Here is a 21,847-nt window from a genome sequence, read left to right as displayed (position 1 = left end):
AGCTGGTCAGTAGAACTGGGAGAAGTCAGTGGGACTGGGAGCTGGTCAGTGGGACTGGGAGCAGGTCATGGGACTGGGAGCTGGTCAGTAGAACTGGGAGAAGTCAGTGGGACTGGGAGCTGGTCAGTGGGACTGGGAGCAGGTCATGGGACTGGGAGCTGGTCAGTAGAACTGGGAGAAGGTCAGTGGGACTGGGAGCTGGTCAGTGGAACTGGGAGAAGGTCAGTAGAACTGGGAGAAGTCAGTGGGACTGGATACAGGTCATGGGAGTGGGAACTGGTCAGTGGGAATGACTCCAGGTAAGTGGGAGTGGGAGAGGGTCAGTGGTAGTGGGTGGGGGTCGGTGGGGCTGGGAGCGGGTGGGTGGGGCTATGCAAAAGCATATGGTTCAGCACGGACGAGAAGGGCCGAAGGGCCTGTTTCCGCGCTCTGTTGCTCTGTGGATGAACCGTGTACCAGTTGGCTTACTCCCCCCCCCCCCAGAATCCATGGTCACCCCTCCTGAACTGAACCAAGGACATGAGCGTCGAGCCGACCCTTCGGCCCATCCAGTCTGTGGCAACCCCTCTCCCTCACCACTTCCAAATCACTGCTCATCTCTGGTTCCTGCCAGCCCAGGGCTCTCTCCTCCTCTCCCCCCAGTCGATCCATCGCCCTCAGCCGTGACCCAGCAGAGGGAAAGACCCCTTACCTTCCCCCGCGGGCGGCGGGCGGCGGCCTGGGGCTCAGGCCCGGCGTTGCTAAGGGAGCGTTGCCCTAGCAACCCAGTCGAGCGCGGCGCGTGACGGCGCTCGCACGCCCCCTTCTTCCTGATCGGCCGGGGCGCGCGAGTCTCCTCCGTCCCGTCAGCGAGGAGCTGGACCCTGCTGATCCCCGTCCCCAAGGCGGGCGGGCGGGCGGGCGGCATCATGGACCTCTCCTTCATGGCCGCGCAGGTAGGTCGGCGGGGAGGGGAGAGTTCCGACCCTTCGGTCTCGCTCGGCCCGCGGCGTGGAGATGGGGGGGAGAGAGGGAGGGGGGGAGAGAGGGAGGGGGGGGGAGAGGGAGGGGGGGGGAGAGGGAGGGGGGGGGGAGAGGGAGGGGGGAGAGGGGGAGGGGGAGGGGGGAGAGGGGGAGGGGGGGAGAGGGAGGGGGGAGAGGGGGAGGGGGGGAGAGAGGCAGGGGGAGAGAGGGGGAGAGAGGGAGGGGGGGGAGAGGGAGGGAGAGAGGGAGGGGGGGAGAGAGGGAGGGGGGAGAGAGGGGGGGAGAGGGGGGGGGAGGGAGGGGGAGGGAGGGGGGAGAGGGGGAGAGGGAGGGAGGGAGGGGGGAGAGAGAGGGGGGGAGAGAGAGGGGGGGAGGGGGGGAGGGGAGGGGGGGGAGGGGAGGGGGGGGAGGGGAGGGGGGGGAGGGGAGGGGGGGGAGGGGAGGGGGGGGAGGGGAGGGGGGGGAGGGGAGGAGAGGGAGGGGGGGAGAGGGAGGGGGGGAGAGGGAGGGGGGGAGAGGGGGGAGAGAGAGAGCGAGGGGGGGAGAGAGCGAGCGAGGGGGAGGAGGCGGAGGGGAAAGGAACAGAGCAAGATGGATGGAGAGGGAGGGTAGGTGGTAAGAGGGTAGAGAAGGATGAAGCCAGAGGGAGAGAAGGATAGTGGAAAGAAAATGGATGGGTTGGAAGAAAAGGAGGGATCAGGTGAAGGAAAAAGGAATGAATGGAGTGAGAGAGTAAAGCGTGGGTAGGAGAAGAGAATTGAAGGGAAGGGGAAAATAATACAAGACAGTGAAAAGCAATTCTGAACAATGGTAACTGTCAGTATGATTTCTGTTCAGTGAATTGTAGTGTTCGCTCTTGCTGACATCTGGTAAGGTGGAGGCTAAAGACAACAGCCCTCCTGGCATTGAAACTGTTGAGTTCCCAATCTCTAATCCAGGACTCGGTGGGAATACTTAGTACCTGGTTTCTCCTCCTATCATCTCCTGCCTTTCCCACCCCTCCCCCCCAACAATCTTTTTGTTCAGGCACCTGCCAGACGTTCATTCACAACATGATGAAGGGCTCAAGCCCGAAACGTCAGGTCTGTCTCTTTACCTTTACTACATTAAGGCCACTGTTTGACCAGCTGAACTTCTCCAGCGTTTTGTGTTTTTTCTTCAACCCCAGGATCTACAGATGGTTCTTGTTTATGGACAGCCCCTGACTCTTTCTCTTTGCCTACTCCATTCTTTGACTCACAGTTATGTATGTATGCTCTCTTCCTACACGCACATCTTTGTTCCCCCGTCTCCTTTCTTCCAGTCTCTCTTTCTTTCTCTTTTTTCCCTTGACTCCTTTCGAAGAGCCATAATCTATTTTTTTTTATTTTAAATTTAGACATACAGCACTGGAACAGGCCAATTCAGCCCTAATTTACTCCCCACTAACCTACACCCTGGTATGTTTTTGAAGGGTTGGAGGAAACTGAATCCCTGGAGAAAACCTACCCAGACACAGGGAGAAAGTAGAAACTCCTTCCAAACAGTGCAGGTTTTGGACCCAGGTCCAGTCCTGATCACTGGTACTGTAAAGGTGTTGTGCCAACCGTGCAGCCCTATTCTCATGTTTCCTCTTATCATATCCAATTAACACCTTTTGTTGCTCTGGACCCCTCCCATTCTTCTACCTTTTTCTCATGGACTTTATTGCCCTTTCAGGCGGCCTGAACACCCCAGTGTAAAGCCACATAATCTCACTCCTTGCGGCAGAAACGCCTCCGAGGCACCAATGCCAACCTCCTCGGGGAGGTATAATCGCCGGAGCGCTGGGCTCCGGCGAGGCACCTGAATGTGCACCAGCTGCCAGGGGGCAGGCTGATGACTATTAGCCCGCAACCCAACTCCCCGTTGCCTTACAGCCACCCCCACTGTGGTGGTGGGGGGGGGCCAAGGGGTAGGGATGTCCGGCAGGAGCCATCGGAGGTTGGCCGGAGCGGGCTGTCACAGAGCTGCTCTCTGCGGCTCAAAATGAAGCATAGCAATGGCAGTCTTCCCTACCCATAATCCCCCACACAGCTGGAACTGTTTTGAGAAACACGGAGCGGTTCCACCCTATATGGGGGATTATGGGTAGGGAAGAAGGCCATTCCTATGCTGCGTATTTATGACAGGTGGCGCTGTGGCACCAGTCACCCCGCCTCCATCCGATCCGGAGGTGCTACGAGGTGCCTTTCAGGTGGACCCAAGCAACACTAGAAGCAGTCTTTTAGGGCTTCCATCTGAAAGGCAAGTCCGCAAGTTAAGATCCGCTCCTGCCACTGCTCTCGGGGGGGGCCCACCTGAAAGGGCCTTGAGATGCCTGCTTGTTTTTTGCTTGTGCCCTGACTAAGCATTCATAGGAAGAAATGTATCTTTACCTCCTATGGATGCAGTGAGACTGACTGAGTTCCTCCAGCATTTGCTGTGTGTTTTTAGTCTATTCACAGTGTCTACAGTCTTCCATGTTGCAATCTTCTCCAATCCCCAGCTCCTTAGCAGAACAGTGTCTACTAATGGCACCGCTCCCCTTTTGCTGTGAGCATGTCACAAAAATTTCAAGTAGCTGGGATTCCACGGGGAAGTGACACGGTGAGAATGATTCATTCTGCGTGGAGTGACTGGGACCCGTTTGCCATTCGTTTTTTGTTTTGCAGGTCAAGTAAACCTATGTGAGGTGCCAGTGGGCTGGATCTCTTGCCTCAAATTGAACTACTTATTGATACGTCTATTGTGATGCAGTTTAAAACTTTTGTTTTCTGTGCTGTTTGAACAAGTTGTGCAACAGGTCGTGCAAAATTAATAGGTCTACAGAGTATAGTGTTACAGAAGGTTATGAGGTTGAAAGGGTTTAGTACTTTTTATTTGGTAGGAATATATGGATCGACACAGCATTTGCAGGGCTGAAGGTCCTGTACTGGGTTGTAATGCTCTATGTTCCATGTAGAGTTAAAACTTCAGCTTAAGCAATGCAAGAGCCACATCAGTTTATTCATGGGACATCCATTCAATTCTCTAATAACAGCAAGAAAGAGATCCCTGAATTTTGAGGTGTGATTTTTCAAACTTTCTGTCTTCTGTCCCATAGGAGAGGAGAAGAGTGTGAATAGCGTGATGTTAGTCTTTTAATGTATTCCTCTAACCCCATGGTTAGTGTCCTCTCTAGTAATTTTTACATATCTCTATTATATAGAACATTACAGCACAGTTCAGGCCCTTGGCCCTCAATGTTGTGCTGACCTCATTCAGGTGCCTTACTGTTTGGTGTGGGCAATCATGTCTCTTCATCCATCACAGTCTCTGACCCTCCATATTGTAGTTGTTGCCTGATTCTAACCAAGATGTTAATCCATCTCTCATTTTCATTCTCTGTCTGTCTCCGTTTTTACTTTCCAGCTTTCCAGTTGTAACTAAATGTTCTAATATATCTCTTCACATGATGTATCCAAAGAATTTTAATTGCTGCTTTCTGATTCATCTCACATAATTTCAACACCTTTTTCATTAATTTCTCCTCCTGAATAAACAATGGTGTATCCCTCTGAGCTTATTTTACCAGCTTCTTTCCACCCCATTCCCAAGATGTTGATTTTTAATCTTTCCATTTCCTGTTTGATTTTGTCTATCTTACCAGGTTAGTTAAGGGTTCTTACATTTCAGGTTGCTAGTCTGATCTTTGTTTTTAATCTGCTGACATTCGCTGGATAACACTCACAGTTCACCTGTGGCTTATGAGATCCTCTACTGGATGAAGTTCCTTTGGTGAAGGCTCCATTCACATCTTTGAGCTGAGACTGAAGCTGATTTGAGTTCATGATTATACATCCAGTATGCCTTCATACTGGATGGGTAACCCTGGTCATTCACCAGATTCATCTGCCCAGCGTTTTTAGTTTTACAATCATAAATTCAAAATTGTAGAATGTACTTGTAAAAACCATCCACTATCTGCAATCCATGGCTTCACGTGACTTGATTGGGAGGCTAAACAAGTGCTACACTTTGCCCAAGGGTGACCTGTAGGCTATCGGACGGAAGGAGTGCCTTACACCTCCTTTTGCTGAGCAATTGCACAGCATCGACATCGATGTGCTGACCTATTCCTACCAAAGAAAACTACAAAACTCTTCCTTCCTCGTAACCCTCTACTTTTCTTTCATCCCTGTGTATGACTGAGAATTTCTTAAATACCCTCAATATTTCAGCCTCCACCACCATCCCTGGCACCTACAACTCTCTGTGGTGGTGGGGGGGCGGGGGGGGTGGAAATTACTCCTGATGTCTCCCGACGTCCCCTGGTTTTTGCTACTCCCACCCTGGGAAAAAGGCACTGGTTGTCCACCTTATCTATGCCTCTCAGAATCTCGTTGACCTCTGTTAAGTCTCCTTTCATCTTTCACTCCAAAGAGAAAAGTCCCAGCTCTGCTAACCTTGCCTCATAAGTTTTATTTTCCAATCCAGGCAACATCCTGGTAAATCCTCTCTGTACCCTCTCCATAGCTTCCACATCTTTCCTGTAATGAGGTGACCAGAACTGAATACAATACTCTTAAGTATTTGTAGAGTTGCAACATGTCTACCCACTAACTCTTTTGCTCCAAATAAACAAGTTGACCCCCACCCCCTTCCCCATAATCTATCAACATAACAATAATGCTTCAGCTCTCTCGCCTCCTCATAAATCTCATCACATCTTGTGCAACCACATCTCGCAGTAATGGTGACAATTCTCTCCTCCCACCCAGCTGAGGTGTTCAGACATCAGGAGGAGAGTTTCGTGGTGATGCTTCTTTCTTTGAGTAACATTGGACAATAACTCCAGCAACAGACATACTTTTAGGGTTAGTGAAAAGGAGAACTGAGGGAGATTTGAGCTGGAGCTGTATCCAGGGACAATCTTTAATCCGACAAAGCCTACCTTTCATCTAAATGCACAAGGCAGGGCAATAAGATTAAATGTGCTTTGATGTGCTGCTTCCCTCCAGGACATGAGTGACCTCTGACTTGAGTGATGAGATTTCAGTTGCCTTGGAAACTGTGAATATATGCCAGGATGGTCCCCATGGAACCTGGGAACAGAATCGTCTAACAGGCCGGTTATCTTGCATCAGAACGCGGCAAAGTGCCATGAAGGTAGTGCCCTCCAAAAGTGATGGCAGAGTAGGTTATAAGGGCTAGAAGGTTATAGGCAGAGTAGATGCAAGCAGGTTTTTTCCACGGAGGTTGGGTGAGATGAGGACTAAAGGAAATGGGTTAAGGGTGAAAGGTGGGATGTTTAAAGGGAACATGAGGGGGAATTTCTCACAGAGAGTGGTGGGAGTGTAGAATGAGCCTGCTTCCTGAAGTGGTGAATGTGGGCTTGATTTTCACATTTAAGAAAAATTTGGACACGTTCATGGAGGAGAGGGGTAGGGAGGGCTATGGACAGGGTGCAGGTCAGTGGGACGAGGCAGGATAACAGGTTGGCTCGATGGGCCAAAGGTTCTATTTCTGTACTGTTTTGTTCTTTGGTTCCAGGGTGGAGCTGGGACGGAGTTGGGATATTGAGGTGGGGGTGAGTTGGTTGGAATGTTGAGTGTGGAGTAAGCATCGGTGTTTAATGGGAAATGAGAGGTCAGGGAGAGTTGGTGGGAGAGGTTATCAGACGTGGCTGGGTGAATGGTGGAAGTTAGGCAAGGATGGTGGAAACATGGTGCTGGGGCTTGGTGGTTCGGCTGGGACACTGGGTGTAATATTTGTTTAGGGGTGAGGATGGGGTCCCAACTTTCATCCCTATTCTCCACCCACCCATGTGATCTTTTTACGCCTCTGCACTAATCCCATTTGCTCTTGTTGGTTCCATGCCTTCCTATTCAAATGCCATTTTAAATGGAAGCAGTTATTTCGGATTCTATATTCTAACTGTAATTTCAGGCAAAGAATTCCGAAATGGATTGACTAGGGACGAGTTTTTATTGCTGCCAACAAGTGAAACCTTAATCAGGTTGCCTTCACCCTCTTTCCTGTGAAACCCCCCTCATCTGGTTCTGGTTTTGCCCTTGACTCGGTACTGGTACAATCTGTAAATTTGTTTCTTGTGATGGATGCTGTGTGACCTAAATTATCAGAAAATCTGGACTATGTAAAAAAAAAACAAAATTGAAGCAATTTACCTGTAAATTTTTTTCCGATTCTTTTTCTCTGTGGAAAGGTAGCCAGAGCTTAATTGATTCTTTTAATCAAATATAGAACATTACAGCACAGTACAGGCCCTTCAGCACATGATGTTGTGGTGACCTATGTAAGCCTACTCCACAACACTAATTTTTCCCAACCTTTAACCCTCTATTTTTCTTGCATCCATGTGCCTATCAAAGAGGCTTTTGAATGTCCTTATTGTACCAGCTTTGTATGGCAATGCATTCCAGGCCCCCATAACTCTAAAAATACTTACCTCTTTCATCTCCCTTAAACTTTCCTCTACTCACCTTAAGTTTCTTCTCCCTTTACTCACCTTAAACAGATGTGCTCTGGTGTTTGTTATTGTCGCCCCAGGAAAAACGTGCTGATTGTCCACCCTACCTATGCCCCTCATAATCTTGTATACCTCTATGAAGTCACCAGTCATTACTCCAAAGAGAAAAGCCATAGCTCTGTCAACCTTGCTTTATATATACAGCCTTTTCTAAACCTGTCGCACCTTTGATGGTTTGTGTATCTGTGCCCCAGTTCCTTAGTTTTCTGCCTACTATGTATTCATTTGGGGTGCAACTTTAATTAGTAGTTCTTCGGGATTCAGTTTTGCTGGGAAGGCCATCCTATTGGCCCTTGAAGGTGAATTGCTGCAGTTGTCCTAGGGAAGGTACTGTTGGGAATCGAATTCCAGAATTTGGACCTATTGCCAGTGAAGTCTATTTCTAAGTCAGGGTGATGAGTGACTTGAAGGAGGTCCTATCAAGGGGACTAGCAGCTGTGCCTACTACAATTGGAACACACTGCAATCATAGTGTACTGGAGATGGAGGAATGAACATTTGAAGTGGTGGTTGGGATGCAATGACCGTTTTATCAAGAGGTGAAGATATTTTCCTTCTTAATGTTGACCTCCTTTAGATATCAGGTTTATTGTTGGAGAATATGCCTGATATCACATACAACCCTAAAATTCTTTTTCCTATGTTTGAGGCAGAATGACCACTTTCTGGCTTTAAAAAAACTACACAATGTACACTTGTAAGCAAAGAACTGTAAACTATGCAATACAGAGAGGAAAAAAATCAATAAAGTGCACGAGTACGAATCTTTAAATGAGTCCCTGATTGAGTTTGTTGTTGAGGAGTCTGATGGTGGAAGGGGAGCAGCTGTTCCTGAACCTGGTGGTGCGAGTCTTGTGGCACCGACACCTCTTTCCTGATGGCAGCAGCGAGAACTGAGCGTGTCTTGGGTGGTGTGGGTCCTTGATGATTCCTGCTACTCTCTTTCGGCAGCGTTCCCTCTAGATGTTCTCCATGGTGGGGAAGGTTTTGACTGTGATGTCCTGGGCTGTGTCCACTACCTTTTGCAGGACTTTGTGCTTGGGGGTGTTAGTGTCCTCATACCAGTCCATGGTATTCTAGGAGTAGTGTTTATCCAGAAAATGACGAGAGTATTCCATTATATTCCATGCATTTTCCAAGCTGCTCCAGAAGGCCACAGATGATTTTTGGCCTCCTGTAACCTCTTCCTTAGTTTTCATTTTCATAGACCCAGCTTACTGTGAAATCCTTTCTCAAAGCTAAAGGAAATCTACTCAATCCTGGAGATCTGAGAAGTTGTTCCTCCCAGCTGCTCTCTCCCTGTCATATTAGCTATGCAGAAGGGACTGGTATAAACAAATTACAAATTCGCATCAAAATAATCATGGCTTGCTCCTATCTTTCCCTTCCCAACCTAGTGTTTAAATTTAAATAGTCATTCTGAAGGATAGGAAGTCATTGATGCAAGATTGAAATGAGCTAATAATTCATTTCTCAGCAGAAAGTGAGTTTAAAACTTCCTCAAAAGTTTGGTGAATCCAGAATCTTTGATTTCTTTTTAAGGTAGATCGATACGTGCAAGGTGGTTTAAAAAGTCATTGTGGATAGATGAAATGTGGAGTTAGAGGTTGCAATTAGATCAACCGTGATCTTATTAAATGGCGAGCAGACTTAAGGTACCAAGTGGCCCACTGCTGTTCCAACTTGCGTTTATATTCAACTTGGGAAAGTACAAATTCTGTCAGAGACAGTAGTTTTCCCTGAAATGCTTGATGGATGAGAAAGTGAAACACTGAAGTCTACAGACGCTGTGAATGTAGTCAAAACACAGAAATGCTGGAGGAACTCAGCAGGTCTCGCAGCGTCCACAGGAGGAATAGATGTACTGCATTATTGATGTTTCAAGCCTGATCTCTTCGTCAAGGTACGAAAGAAAAAGGACAGGTGTCTGAATTAAAGGTTAGGGAAGGGAAGGGGGAAGAATGGGGGTGGGGGCTCCAGATCCACAGACAAAAGATGTTAATTGATGAAGAAAGGTGAGAATTGATTTTGGCTCTGAAATGAGAGAGGGAGAGATCCAGAGGAAAGGAGACGGGAGAAGAAGAAGGGATGGGGGTTGGGGGGGGGGGGGGGGGTTTCCTAACAGAAACCAGAGGTCGATGCCAATGCCATGGGGTTGGAGGGTGCCCAGATAGAGGATGAGGAACTGGTATTCCTCTAATTTGCAGGTGGTTTCAGTCTGGCAGTGCATGAGACTGTGGACAGACACGTCGGCAAGGGAATGGGCCAGGGAATTGAAATGGGTGACCACTAGAAGATGAGGAAGTCTGAGTGGAGACTGTAGGTTTTGGAGATAACGAAGGATGGATGAAGGTTTTAGCAGCCTCCACAGGAGGATCACCTTGGGATATTTGGCTAGAGAAGACGTTTGTTATTTGTTCTAATCCTGGGCACAGCTTCAAAGCCTCATATTATGCAATAATTCTCAAACATGAGTGATTGATCCTTCACTGAAGCATTGACTGCCAAATGAAACCATTTAAAATGCAATTGATAACTAATGTAATACAATGTCATGTTTGTTTGAACCTCTTGCCAGCTGCTTCATTATAAATTCTTGCATTCATTTTTAAAATGGGATCTGCCTGTGTAAACTTGACAGCAATTGTAGAATATCCAGTTTAAGTCAAATAAGATTTCTTTATTGTCATGTATTGTCATACACAAGATGCATCAAGTTTTGCCTAGAGCCACACTGTCACCACTAGAAGCAAGAGAATGGTTCTTGCACTCTGCTCCTAATGGGAGTCTTTTGACAACTCTTTTTGCATAATCAACTGTCCAATTTTGCAAGATATTGCCCTCAACATTTCCATCTCTGCAGAGACTAATTGACATATTTTCTTATCTGAAATGGGGTATGATAGAATGTTTTCGAGGGACTCACTGAGCTCATTTCATAGTGGAACAGCAGACCAATTCCACGGATATCTCTTGGAACTGTCACAAGATTGAAAATTAGCACAAGGAGCCCTGCATGCTTTAGCTGCAACCTGGAGCTGTGGTATTCCATATCTCCATATTTTCTTTTGACTTCCAAAGAGGCCTCTTGGTCTATTCTTGCTCTTGGAACATTCCCATTCTACTTATTTTCCCCATATTCCAATCAACTGCCCTGAATTTTATCACTCACCTACAGTAGCAACTTAAAGTTGCAAGTTAAGCAACTAACCTGACATCCTTGAGATGTGGGAAGAAATCCATAGAAGCACTGAGCCAAAGTATAAATTCCATACCGACAGCAACTGAGATCAGGACCCTATCAAAATCGCTAAAGTTGTTCCTGCAGGGAACAACTGGAGAAAAAGTAAATAACGAGAAGCCAGACAAATATCCAAGGGGTAAAAGCAAATGTGATCTGTAAGAGCATCACAGGGAGCAAACGCTCAAGGCTACTTTCTGCTTCAGTTCTGTAGATGTTTACACAAATGTCTAAAGTGGGGCCTTTTCATTTGAGGTACAACTGCTCCACTGCTGCTTTTATATAGAAACCAGTGTGTGGCCACAGACCTCTGCAGTTGAAATAAATTCATTAGGAGTCCAACATAATTTCAATATTCTGCCTCATAAGAAATAACATTTTCCTTTGTTGTGATTTTATGGGGTGACCTCATTGCTGCCCTGCACCATTTAGATTTTCTATTTCTATGTAATAAAATGTCCCTCTTTCCTTTCTTAGCAGAAGGTAATGTTCACATTTTGACCTTCACACTAAAAGACACTAAAAACATATCGATAATGATAGATAATCAAGTGGGCAAAATGGGGAGGGGGAATCATTAAACGTTATTGCTGTAGAAAATATACTGAGCAAACTAGCCAAGTTAGAGGCCAATAAATCCTCGAACCTGAAGGCTGGCATCCTCAAGAAAGTGGCTGCAGAAATAATGATGTAATCCTCTGGAGAGGATTGGAAAATTACAAGTGCCACACTACTATTCAAGAAGAGGGACGTAGAAAGCAGAAAACTTTCCCAGTTACTCGAACATCTGACATTGGGGAAATTTTGGAATTCATTATGAAGTAGACAATTGGAGAACATTTTTTTAAAAATTGCTAATTTAAAGGTGGGAAACTGACCTAAATGTTAATATTGGGGAGAAAAATTGGTTGGAATTGTGTCATGTTAGTGTGACAAATACAATAAGTATTAGATATAGATGGGTTCGATATAATTTTTTACATCAATTATATCTTACCCCACAGAAATGAAATAGACTTAAATCAGATATATGTTTTAGGTGTTATCAAGAGGGGTACCTTTTTACACTCCAATTGGTCATATTCAAAATTGAGACCTTTTTGGGTGGAATTAAGAGTATTTTTAGAACGGGTTGCTAAAGTTACATTTCCTCAAGATCCGATGTTTTTGTTACTGGGTAATATAGCTGGGTAAGGCCAAAATGGAAATTAAATGTTTCAAAAAAAATTCATGAAAATTGCAATAGCAGTTGCAAAAAATGTATAGTATAGCAGTGACATGGAAATCTGATTTACATTTAGGAATGGACAGATGCATGCAAAAATTTATAGTTATATACCTCTTGAGAAAATTACATATAATTTAAGAAATAAATATATTTTCTTAAACATTTGGTGCCCATTTTGCATATTGTAGGTGTTACATTATGAAAAATATCCCCTAAACCTCAAAGAACCTTATCAACTCCTTGGAATTATCATGTGTTTAATATTGTAAAGGCAAAATTTGATGGAATGTGTAACCAGGTGTGTTTTTATTTCCTTGTATCTTTATTTTTTTTTCCTCTTTCTTCTTTTATATTTTGTTGGGAGGGAGGGGTTGGAGGGCTATATTACGTATTACTGATCTGAGATGTATGTGGGATATTTTCTGTATCTAGATATTAATGCATGTATGATATTTAAATAAAATATTCAAATAAAAATTGTTAAGCTATCATCCAATTACTGCCATTTTTCTGTTTGGCCTGAGCAACCCCCTTCCCTTCCCCCCCAGCCATTTTATTCAGCTGCCTGCCTGGTTTTTGCTCATACCTTGAAGAAGGGCTCAGGCCCGAGACGCCAGTTATATATCTTTACCTCCTTTGAATGCTGCAGGACCGGCCGAGTCCTCCAGCATTTCTGTGTTTTTTCTACAATCACAGCGTCTGCAGACCTTCGTGTTTCATTCCACATTTGAGAAATATATTGGAGTACTCTGAGTGTGTAACAAATGGCGTAAAGGGAAATCTATAGATTAGTCTCATCTTTCCTGAAGCTATTTTGATAAAGTGCTCTAAAAATACATGACAGCACAAGGTAAGAGTGAGTTTTGATGTGAATAAGGTAACAAAAAAAAAACCAATATCAGTATAAAGGCGTCAAGTTTGGATTGGCAATCAATACCTAATGAATAGCCACTAGGATCAGTGTGCAGTTTGAACCATTGGAAGAGACCAAGTATACAGTGCTAAGGTGAAGAGGGTGCAGAGAACCTACAGTGGGATATGGATAGGCTACATGAATAAGCAAGAAATCTACAGTGGGATATGGATAGGCTACATTCTTTCTTCTTTCTTCTTTGGCTTGGCTTCGCGGATGAAGATTTATGGAAGGGTAATGTCCACGTCAGCTGTAGGCTCATTTGTGGCTGACAAGTCCGATGCGGGACAGGCAGACATGGTTGCAGCGGTTGCAAGGGAAAATTGGTTGGTTGGGGTTGGGTGTTGGGCTACATGAGTATGCAAGAAATGGATAGATGGAGTAAAAATTGAAATTTAGAAATACGACCCCGTGCCGCCCAGTTACACCCAATTGAGCTACAATCCCGGTGTGTTTTTGAAGGGTGGGAGGACACTGGAGCACCCAGTGGAAACCCATGCAGACGCGAGAAGAACGTACAAACTCCTTACAGTGCCCGAATTGAACCCCAGTCGCTGGCACTGTAACAGCATTGTGCTAACCACACAGCCCTCACAACATGGATGTAATATAATGTGGATAAATATGTTGTTATGTACCACAGAAGGCTGAATGGAAAAGCAAATTATTTAAACTGAGCAAGACTGCAAATGCTGGACTACAAAGAAACCTAGTAACTGAACCTCAAAATGTTACTATGCAGGCATAACAAGTCATTAGGAAGACGAAGGAATGTGGCTTTTTACTGCAGAGTTTGGAGTATAAAACTTGAGAAGTTTTGATGCAATTTTATAAGGCATTGAAGAGTCCACAGTTTTGGACTCCACATTTAAAATACCCTAATTAACCTACAATCTCCGTATGTTTTGAAACTGGAACACTCGGAGGAAACCCACACAGACACGGGGTGAACATACAAACTCTTTACAGGTAGTACCAGATTCGAACCCACGTCACTGGCGCTTCGGTAATGTTGCGCTAACCATTCCACTAACTGTATAGCCAATCACACCCCCTCCCCCCCAAACCATTATCGATAGAAACTATGATTCTTTTTGGCTCAGCTGATTCAAGGGGATAGTTGGCCTGCTCTTGATTTTGATTTTCATCTTATCCTGTGTTGAAATCTATTTGCTATTGACATTTTAAAATGTCTCAGCATGGGCTGTGCTCTGAATTTGAGTCATCTACAAAGTTAGAAATTGTTGGCAATTCCAAAGTTTAAATTATTTAAATAAATTGAGAGTCACAGTGGGATCTGATGCTGTTTAAGGGATCAGTCCGAGCAGCAGCTTTCTACCCCTCATCTGCTTGGTGTCTACCAGTCACACTGATAACTATTTCCTGACTTTACCTACTCTATCATTAACTTTTAGCAAAAGTTCATCCCTGACCAAGAGTGAAAAGCTTTGTTTAGCATGCTATCCAGGTGTACAATAATCAAACTAAATCCGGTGTGTAGTGTTATAGTAAGTGTTACAAAGTGCAGAGTATAGAACAGCTATTCTCAGCAGGGGCCACAGCATATTTAAAGGGGGGGGGGGGCACAGACTGAAATCATAAAACATTTTATGTTTTTGTGTAGTCGGTAGGAGAGAAGTACAGAAGAAACCAGCTAAACTTGACTGCTTCACAGGGAAGGGGGCCGATAAACTTTGAGCAGAGTTCTAAGGGGGCCATAGCCAAAAAAAAAGATTGAGAATGGCTGGTATAGAGAAAAGTATAGTTAAATTGTGCAGGGGCTTCATTTGCCAGCATGAGGTCCAGTTTAGAGTTTGATAACAGCAGGAAAGAAACTGTCCTTGAATCTAGAGGTTTGTACTTTCAAGCTGTGTACCTTCTGCCTAAAGGAAGGGGTGAGAAGAGAGCATGATTGAATGGGATGGTCTTTCCTGGATCCAACACACCAATGGCCTTGTGAAGAAAGCATGTCAGCGACTCTCAGGAGTTTGCAGTGGTTTAGTATGATCCGGAAACCCCGGCAAATTTCTACTGAGGGGAGGTGGAAAGTGTGCTGACCGGCTGTATCACGATCGGGTACGAGGACACCAATACCCCTGAGCATAAAGCCCTGCTAAAGGTAGTGGACCCAGCCCAGGACATCACAGACAAAACCCTCCCTACTACTGAGAACATTGGAGAGCAGCAGCAATCAGCAAGGACCCTCACCACCCAGCACACGCTCAGTTCTCGCTGCTGTCATCAGGAAAGGGGTCTCGGTGCCACAAGACTCGGACCACCAGGTTCAGGAACAGCTGCTCCCCCTCCACCATCAGATTCCTCAACCACAAACTCAATCAGGGACTCAGTTAAGGCCTCTTGTGCACTTTGATTTTTTAATTCTCTCTGTATTCCGGTTTGTTTGCATTTGTTATCGGTTTACAGTTCTTTGTTTAGATTTATAGTTTTTCTTTCACTACCACTGCTGTGTCTACAGGAGAAAAGAATCTCAGGGTTGTATGTGTTGAACTCTGTCAATAAATCTGAATATGTTGGCAGCTTTCCTTGTACGGTGGGAGATCCAGACAAAGTTGATGCCATGTAGGTATGAGGTAGTTGAACCGACAAATCCCACCGCTGATCATTATATTGTTTTAATTGCTGTGAACGAGAGAGGGGGGGAAGTGAATTTGCTGCCTCCAGATGCAATCTGTTTGCTTCACATGGTTTTAAATGAAAGAATATGGAGTGAGACACAGCCTTCCCTCTCTCAAGTGAAGCTGGAGAATTTCTTTTTCACTCTTGTTGCTATGGGAATTGTTAACGATCCAGCCCTCTCTCTTAGTTTTCCAATCAGCCAACAGCTTCTCCTCTGATAATTCACTGAAATTTCTAAACTGCACAAGCATAATGTTTAACAGAACACTTCATCACTGGCTGAGTGCTGGTCACCATGGAAACATGTTTCAGGCCTCAGGATTTGCCATCAGTAGAGTCCAACATTGATAAATAAATGTAACTTTTTCGAAAGCAAGCAAGTAAAACTTGTGCAGCTTATTCCTTGCATATAACCCCAGAACACTACAGTACAGAATCAAGCCCTTCGGCCCATCTAGTCCGTGCAAACTATTATTCTGCCCAATCCCATGGGCCTGAAGCCATCCACACCCTCCCATCCGTGTACTGTTAGGTCTGCTTTGTTCATGAATGAGTGAGTCAGACACCAGACTGAGTCGAAATCAAGGTTCTTTGTTCTTTATTGCCGGATTGTAACACTTGCAACTAACAGTGTTAGTTGGAGAAGGCGCATTCTGCCGTTATCAGCAAGTGGTGTTTTTTTTATACCTCAGGATACGTACTTAGTAAATGATCATACCATGACATTGTCCAATGAATAAACTGTTGCTGTCCCTCTCTGCTAGCCTCCTGCACATCATTCTTGTTAGTGCAAAGCTTATCTTGAGTGTACAAGGTCACATCTGCATTCTGTTACTCCTTAGTACTAGGTGACTCCTTCTCCGGTCCCATCTCATGATGTTTTTACCTTACAGTACCTATCCAAATTTTTATTGAATATCAAAATTGAGCCCTTCCACACTCTCGCCACTGTCTGTGTGAAGAAGTTAAGAACTGTGCAAAAAAAAACTGGATTGCTTTGGATGAGAATTCACATGATAGTACAAAATGGATTAGATTGAGAGATGAAAAAACAAGAGAAAAATGCTAAAAATCTGAACTGAAAGCAGAAGCCGTTGGATCCAATCAGTGGATCATCTGCAGAGAGAAACAAGTTTTGGAATTTTGCGGTGGCCACAGTGGGCTGAAAACTGACAGACTCTCGCCCTCTATTATAATCCTGCCCTCAATATTAAACACATGCTGGAACTTTTCTCTTAGGAGCACAGAAAGATGAGAGGAGACTTAATAGAGGTCTACAAGATTCAGAAGGGTATAGAAAGGCCAGTGCCAGGATGGGAGTAACAAACACCAGGGGACATCTCGACAAAGTGAAGGGAGAGAAGTTTAGGGGAAATATCAGGGGTGATTTTACACAGAGAGTTGTGGGTGTCTGGAATAGCTTGTCAAGGGTAGAGGCTGAAACATTAGGGGCATTTAAGAGACTCTTAGACACATGAATGGAAGAAAAATAGAGGGTTACGAAGTAGGGTGGGCTTCATTTTTTGGTAGGAATATAGGTTGGTACAACATCGAGGGTCGAAGGGCCTGTAGTGTTTATGTAATGTGTATGTTTAATGCTTGAATGCCAAGGTTACTAACAGCCAGTTATCTTAGCTCTGATTTCTGTTTACTTTCCACACGGCTGACCCTTTAATTCCTTGCTACACAGTTGACACTCTGGATGACATCACTGCATCCCACTGGTCAGTCTGTTCTGTTATCTCGTAGAAAGTCATGTATGTTTTTGGAGGAACCACAAAGGGTCAAACTACATTTTCCAAAGGGCGCAGGGCAGAAAGAAGGACCTGGTGTGTGCCAAAACCCCTAAAAGAAATTACTGTTGAAAAGGCCATTTTATTTGAACTCCTATTCACAGATGCATGTGCGGTTAGGCCTCAGCTGGAGCATTGCTTTGGGACCATACTTAAAACGACCTGGGGATGAGGGGGAAGAAATGTGTGGAGGTATTAAATGGTACCTATGCTCATTTGGGTTTAGAAGAATGGGAGGTAATAGAATTGAAATATCCAAAATTCATATCTGGCTTGACAGGGTAGGTGTGCTACATCTTGGGTGGCCTGTCCAGGACCAGAGGTCTCAATCTCAAAATAAGGTCAATTTCTTTCTATAAAGGACATTAGTAAAGTGTTTGGGCTTTGGCGCTCTTTTTTTGTATCTAGTTAACTGACGAACGAACCTCTTTTGTTGCTGGACTGAGATTTGATTGTTGATGTGGAGACCTCAAGTACAAATCCACTATTATGAGTAAAATAAAGGTGAGTGAAGATGGAAGGCAGGGTTGTGTGGGTATAAGCAGCAAACTGATGTCCAATCAACCGCTGAGTGATCAATCGGTTAGAATGATGTTTTGTACTCGGAGAATTAGTGTTACAGCACAAAGCCAGGCCCTTCAGCCCAACTTGCCAATGCCAGCCTTCATCTAGCTGAGCTCGTCCCTTTTGACTGTGTTTGGCCTCTATCATTTTAAACCTTTCTTAATCATTTGGCTGTACACTGCATCTGGTTGTGAATGATGGATAGACGATTAAACAGCTAACAGGAGGAGGAGGCGTCTCCAAAAATGCTTCTGATAATTGGACGGCACAGTTGGCGCAGCGGTTAGCGCAACACCTTTACGGCGGCAAAGATCGGGTCTGGGGTTCGAAATCCTGCGCTGTCTGTAAGGAATTTGTATGATCTCCCCGTGTATGCGTGGATTTTTCCTGGGGCCTCCTGTTCCCTCTCACTGTTTAAAACATACTGGGCCACGACATGGGCTTGTGGGCTGAAATGGCCTGTTAATGTTCTGTATGTCTGAATTTTTTTTTAATTAAAAATTTAATAGTGGGGGACTGGCATGTCCCCACTAAGGAAAAAGCTGAAACAATTACATTCTAGTTTAGCTAACAATGCTGAACAGATGATCCACCTCTGGTTCCTCTTGAAATCCATGCCATCTCAGAAACTGGACTCTAAACAACTCAGTCCTTGTGGAAATGGCCAGGAGCACTGGATTCAGGAAAGGTCCTGGGACCAGTCAAGATTCCAGCTGTAATACCAAAGACGTGCTGCATAACTACCCGTGGCTCTCACCAAGTGTGGGAGTACAGTTACAGCCCTGCCATCCACTCAACCATGTGGAAAATTCCCCAGCTATATCCTGTGGACAAAAAAGACAAATTCAAGCTGCCCAATTAATCATGGTCAATGGTGCTGTTGAGCAGCATGTTCTGATATTCTGCCCTCCCCTACCCAGTTCAGGTTTCATCAGGACCACTAGGTTTAGAATCTCATCTTAATTGTGTCTAAACATGGAACAAATCAAGGTGAGGTGAGAAATGATGACCCATGATATCAAAGTAGCATTTGCCCAAGTGTGGCATTGAAACACCCTGATAGAGCTGAAGTTGATAGGTATCAAGGGAAGATCACTTCAGTAGTTAGACTTACTACTTTGCCCCAAGGAAAATGGTTGTGGTTGTTGGCGGTTAATCATCCTAGCCCCCAGGACTTCATTCCTGGATTCCTCAGTGCAGTGTCCTACGCACAACTATCTTCATCTGCTTCGCCATTGATCTTCCTTCCATGACCAGGTCAGAAGTGCTGATGTTCAATTCCATTCACAACTGGTCATCAAATGAATCAGCCCATAGAGTTACTCAAACTATTGACAGGCTCCCTCCCAAAACCATAAGCTTTGGCATTCAGAGAGTCAAGGGTGGTACGTACTTGTGAATCTTGCAGGTTCTCCTCCAATTTGAACGTGATTGTCATTTAAATTAAAGGCTGCAATAAAGGGTCCTAACCCAAAATGTTGACTAACCATTTCTCTCCATGCATGCTGCCTGATCTGCTAAGGCCCTCCAGTTTCTCATGTTCAGTAAAACCCCTGATAGCTGGCACCTGTGGGGAGGATAGATGACAGATAAGTTAATTTTCCGGTTGCTTGAGATAGCATGCTGTGTGGATTAGTGAACTAACAGTTATTCTTGTATTTTTTTAAACCTATTTTCCACAATTTTATTTTTTTGCTGGTTGCTTGAATTCTAGATAATGGGGATTTTGCAATACTGTTTTAATATCAGGGAAGAGCCGCAGGCCATCCAGGGCACACCAGATCTAACAGAACAAAAGACACTGAGATAATGAGCAGATGATCTATTTTGGTGATGTCGATCAAACTTCGGGCCGTAACAGCAATGGGTTTCATTATACCCTGCTCAGTACAGATGAGGACATTGATTTAATATCTCAGTGCAGCACTAGTCTCTTTGGCTTGGCTTCGCAGACGAAGATTTATGGAGGGGTAAATATCCACGTCAGCTGCAGGCTCGTTTGTGGCTGACAAGTCCGAAGCGGGACAGGCAGACGCGGTTGCAGGGGAAAATTGGTTGGTTGGGGTTGGGTTTTTCCTCCTTTGTCTTTTGTCAGTGAGGTGGGCTCTGCGGTCTTCTTCAAAGGAGGTTGCTGCCCGCCGAACTGTGAGGCGCCAAGATGCACGGTTTGAGTCAATGTGGCAGGCACCAAGAGATTTCTTTAGGCAGTCCTTGTACCTCTTCTTTGGTGCACCTCTGTCACGGTGGCCAGTGGAGAGCTCGCCATATAACACGATCTTGGGAAGGCGACGGTCCTCCATTCTGGAGACGTGACGTACCCAGCGCAGTTGGATCTTCAGCAGCATGGTCTAGAGAGCTGAAAAATGGGAGGGAATGGATGGAGCAAAAAACAAATTCTGATAAAGTGAAGTAATGCAGCATTTAAAATTCAGAAGTGTCTGCATAATCCATTGCTAATGCCATCGTCTGTGATAAATGGTTTAATATAAAGTTTGACTACACAAAAAACGATGGCAACATAATCATGAAATGGAGTATCAGATAATACTTATTACCTCAACCCACATCACAAATGGAGGGTTGGACATCATTATCGTGGGACACAAAGCTTGAGTTTCCTGTAACCAACCATTTCAATACATAATTCCCTGAAAGTGGCGTCACAGGTGGATTAGATTGTAAAGAGAGCTTTTGGCATCTTGGCTGCCTTAAATCAAAGTATTGAGTCCAGGAGTTGGGATGATATGGTAAAATTGTATAAGACATTGGTGAGGCCAAATTTGGAGAATTGTGCGCAATTTTGGTCACCGAACTACAGGAAAGATATGAATAAGATAGAAAGAGGTTTACTAGGATGTTGCCAGACTTTAGAAATAGAGGTACAGGAAAAGGTTAAACAGGTTAGGACTTTATTCCCTGGAGCGTAGAAGAATGAGGGGGGATTTGATGGAGGTTATAGTGGTGTGCCACAACAAGCAATGGAGGTCGGCTGTTTTGAGCGAGAAATTCAGCGATGTCTCAGTGCGAACTCCTTTACTCAAAACCAAACCCATGATTCAAACACTCACGCTCTTTCCCTTTAATCTCCGCATTCGGCAGGGTGGAAGAGATGTTGGCTTCCGGTGTGAGGCTCACTTAACTAAAATTCCGCTAGATGCCATTGGTTGCTTTCCTGTCTGCAACTGCTGGGGCCATTTCACTCACTGCATAGGTGAGCCATGCTATGTAGGTGCGACGCTACATGATCCCCCCCTCAATCCCAGAACCAGCATCAGTGGAGGCAGTAGTTGCTCAATTGCCCTTTTTACAAGGTCTGCCTCATTTGCAAGGGGTTGGAATCACAACCGGCTGTTCATTATCAAGATGTACTGGCTTGAGGCGGTCCACTGTAAAAGTTTCTTCCCAGCCCCCAATGTCCAAGACCAAGGTCATCCCGTTGTGCCATAAGGACCTTCATAAGGCCGTTGCAGGTGTGTTCAGCACTCCTCTGTGGACACACACAAAATCACCCCATTGCAGGTCGTCAGGTGTACGATGGTACTAATCCATGGTGCGATGTTGGATTCAGGGCTAAATTCCCTAGCCTCTCCCTGAGGTTTGAGTTTTGGAAGGATCTCCATTGGTGCGCCCTCTTATTTGCGCGATGCTGGAACGCATTCTCCCAGTACCATAAGCACAGTACCATAGACCAGTTCAGCCGAAGATTTTTTTGGATTCAAACACTTTTGAACTGCACCCGCCTGGGCCGAAGTGACGTGGGCTTCCGGTGCGAGGCTCGCCTGTCGTCTAAAATCCCACTAGATGCCATTGGTTGCTTTCCTATCCACGACTGCTGGGACTTGTAGGTGCAGGAGTAGGACTGTGTAGGTGAGCCACGCTATGTAGGTGCAACACTACATGATGTTTAAAATTCTGAGGGGGAGAGACAGAGTAAATGTAGATGGGCTTTTTCCACTGAGGGTAGGTGAGATACAAACCA

The 21,847-nt window shown here is 45.2% G+C and overlaps 1 long non-coding RNA gene across 1 annotated transcript in view; it reads left to right on the top strand.

The window, feature by feature from the left end:
* The first annotated feature begins 791 nt into the window (after positions 1-791).
* Positions 792-21,847, top strand: part of LOC138753155 (uncharacterized) — a 59,652-nt gene continuing 38,596 nt past the window's right edge. Inside the window, exon 1 of the long non-coding RNA XR_011351012.1 lies at positions 792-935. This is a non-coding gene — a long non-coding RNA (uncharacterized lncRNA). The remainder of the gene's footprint in view (positions 936-21,847) is intronic.

This window comes from Narcine bancroftii, chromosome 2 (assembly GCF_036971445.1).
Source record: "Narcine bancroftii isolate sNarBan1 chromosome 2, sNarBan1.hap1, whole genome shotgun sequence".
Taxonomy (NCBI): Eukaryota; Metazoa; Chordata; class Chondrichthyes; order Torpediniformes; family Narcinidae; genus Narcine; species Narcine bancroftii.
This window is presented reverse-complemented; position numbering and strand designations above follow the sequence as displayed.